Genomic DNA, 1,978 nt, shown 5'->3' with positions numbered 1-1,978 from the left:
GTGTTAAACATCATAAGTACCTGGGAAGAGAAAAGGTATATACTCAAATCTTTAGATTGTAGGATTATGGGTCACTTGTATTTTCTTCTCTACTTCTTTATGTTTTCTACATTTTCTATGTGCACAGAAGACTTTTTTCAATCACAAACTATATAAATTTTTTTTATGTGGGCTTCTCTTGAATAAATGTATAGAAGTATTTCCTTTCTTGATTCCACTATTCACCTCCTTCCTTTTATTTCTGTACAGGTCTCCAGGAAAGGTTGGGATTTCAACATTAAAGGTAAGTTGTGTTTTCTGAGAGTTATATTTCTACAAGTAGTGTACACTTCTCATTCATTTTTCTATTTTATGTAAATCTTCATTTTCTTGCTTTTGCTGTTACTTATTTTTTGGTAAATAATATTGTCCCTGTGTCTTACTAGGTTTTATTAGGTACTCTAGAAATAACAAATATTGTGCTATAAGGAAGGGACTGTTAATTTTTAGATTTCCACTAATTTTGTTTTATAATTTTTAGAATAGAAGAATACTATAAAATACATGTGTATGTTAATTGAAAAAATAATTCTTGCGTGACAGAAATGCGGAATAACCAAAACAATTGTATATTTCTAATAGGCACATGCCTTGGCATCATCAATCTATATAAAAATCAATCCCAGCTTTATTTCCAAGCAAAGGAGTTTGATATTGAGATGTTATGCAAGTGAGAGCCATTTTAGGTCCAAGGATATCACCAAACAAAACTGTTTCCATCAAACAGAATATATACTGTATGTGTATGTTTGAGTATGTCTGTGTATAATATATGTATAATTTCAAACATGCTATATATTTTTTTAGTACCAGTGTCCCTACCTTCTATTTATACACATTGGATACTGATCTCTTTTATAAATTGTGATATGTTCTTATGGCATATTCTATAGCAGCAGATATGAATGAATTGGTAATATACAGTGACATAGATAAATTTCAGCACCATAGTGTTAAGTGGGGGAAAAACAAGTCACAGTAAGATACATACAGTAAGATTCCATTTATATTAAGTTCAAAAACACGTGAAAGAATATATTCTTTAGAATGTAATGTTTAGCGATAGAAACCTGGTAAAACTGTAAAGAACGGCAAGCGATGATAAACACAAAATTCAAGGGATCCGACATCTCTGGGGGGAAAGAATGTAATAAAAATGAAGAAGGATATGCAAGAGGTTGAAAGCTAATGGTAATGTTCTTTTTCTTAAACTGAGTGTTTAAGGGTGTTCTTCATTCCTTATATTTTTTAATAAAAGTTCTCGTATTTACTCTATTTGATGAAAACAGTTTTTAAAAATAATTCCTGACATGGTTAAAATCTGCTCAGTACAAAAAGTAGATGGTTGAAAATGTAGCTTCTCTCCCATTCCTCATCCTCCACTTCCCAGTCCCCACACCCAGAGACAATTGCTGTTTATGCCTATACGTTTTAAAAGCCACTTAGCTCTAAGATATTTATAGGTTATAAGAAATAGGTTTGCGAGAAAAAAAAAAGAAATAGGTTTGCGAGAAAAAAAAATAGGTTTGCGAAATTTACCTTGTCTCAGTAATTATAGATTGTGCTTAACTTGAATAAAATTAGAAAATATACATATTTAGTAAAAAAAAAAGTTGGATGGTGTTCTTTTTTACTTTTTATTTTGAAATAATTACAGATTATAAGAAGCTGCGAACAGAGTACAGAGAACTCCTGTGTATCTGTCATGCATTTCACCCAGTGGTTATATCTTAATTATAGTACCATATCAAAATCAGAAATTTAACATTGGTACAATATGAATGTATGGTTTTGCTTCAGTTTATTACATATATATATATATTTGTGTAACTACCACCACAAGGTGCAGATCTATTTCATCATGATAAAGATCTCCCTTGTGCCACCCTTTTATAAAGTCACGCCCACCCCCTCCCTCACATTATCCCTAACCCCAGGC

The 1,978-nt window shown here is 31.3% G+C and overlaps 1 protein-coding gene across 1 annotated transcript in view; it reads left to right on the top strand.

Moving 5' to 3' along the window:
- The first annotated feature begins 254 nt into the window (after window positions 1–254).
- WDR44 (WD repeat domain 44) overlaps window positions 255–1,978 on the top strand; it is a 57,197-nt gene continuing 55,473 nt past the window's right edge. The window contains exon 1 of the mRNA XM_059385399.1: window positions 255–283. The gene's annotated coding sequence lies outside the window, so the exon portion shown is untranslated. The remainder of the gene's footprint in view (window positions 284–1,978) is intronic.

This window comes from Mustela nigripes, chromosome X (genome assembly GCF_022355385.1).
Source record: "Mustela nigripes isolate SB6536 chromosome X, MUSNIG.SB6536, whole genome shotgun sequence".
Classification (NCBI taxonomy): Eukaryota; Metazoa; Chordata; class Mammalia; order Carnivora; family Mustelidae; genus Mustela; species Mustela nigripes.
This window is presented reverse-complemented; position numbering and strand designations above follow the sequence as displayed.